Below are 868 nucleotides of genomic sequence, written 5' to 3'. Positions count from 1 at the left end.
CTGTGTGCCGGACCGAGACTAGAATTCGGGACCTTTGCCTTTCGCAGGCAAGTGCTCTACAATCTGAGCTACCCAGGCACGACACATACCCTGTCCTCCCAGCTTTACTTCTGCCAGTACCTCGTCTCCCACCTTCCAAACTTTACAGAAGCTAGAATGAGATTTTCACTCTGCAGCGGAGTGTGCGCTGATATGAAACTTCCTTGTCGGACCGAGACTCGAACTCGGGACCTTTGCCTTTCGCGGGCAAGTGCTTTATGAAGGTACTGGCAGAAGTAAAGCTGTGAGGACGGGGCGTGAGTCGTGCTTGGGTAGCTCAGTTGGTAGAGCAATTGCCCGCGAAAGGCAAAGGTCCCGAGTTCGAGTCTCGGTCCGGCACAAAGTTTTAATCTGCCAGGAAGTTTCTTTACAGAAGCTCTCCTGCGAACCTTGCAGAACTAGCACGGGAGTCGAGGTACTGGCAGAAGTAAAGCTGTGAGGAGGGGGCGCGAATCGTGCTTGGGTGGCTCAGATGGTAGAGCACTTGCCCGCGAAAGGCAAAGGTCCCGAGTTCGAGTCTCGGTCCAGCACACAGTTTTAATCTGTCAGGAAGTTGCAACAATTTGTGTCTGCAAAGTCTTACGGCCAATATGGGTATCTAGATACAATGGTAGAATACAATGAGGAATGAAGTAGTTAGTTAATTACATGTTTCACAGGTCATTTGAACAATTCCTTTTTCGCAATGATGTGGAGCGAGTCAGGTTACAGGATATTTATACAGGATTAGTATTAAAATTAATGAATAAATAGTCATTTTATTCCTAGACATGCACCAACACTTAAAACCTAATACTGTTTTTTACTGTTTACCAGTTTCTAAGTAGAA

General features: G+C 46.9%; 1 non-coding gene across 1 annotated transcript; it reads left to right on the top strand.

Moving 5' to 3' along the window:
• The first annotated feature begins 304 nt into the window (after window positions 1–304).
• Trnas-cga lies at window positions 305–379 on the top strand. The gene has a single exon. It is a non-coding gene; the product is annotated as a tRNA-Ser (tRNA).
• The last annotated feature ends 489 nt before the right edge of the window (window positions 380–868 follow it).

Source organism: Schistocerca piceifrons, chromosome 7 (genome assembly GCF_021461385.2).
Source record: "Schistocerca piceifrons isolate TAMUIC-IGC-003096 chromosome 7, iqSchPice1.1, whole genome shotgun sequence".
NCBI lineage: Eukaryota > Metazoa > Arthropoda > Insecta > Orthoptera > Acrididae > Schistocerca > Schistocerca piceifrons.
This window is presented reverse-complemented; position numbering and strand designations above follow the sequence as displayed.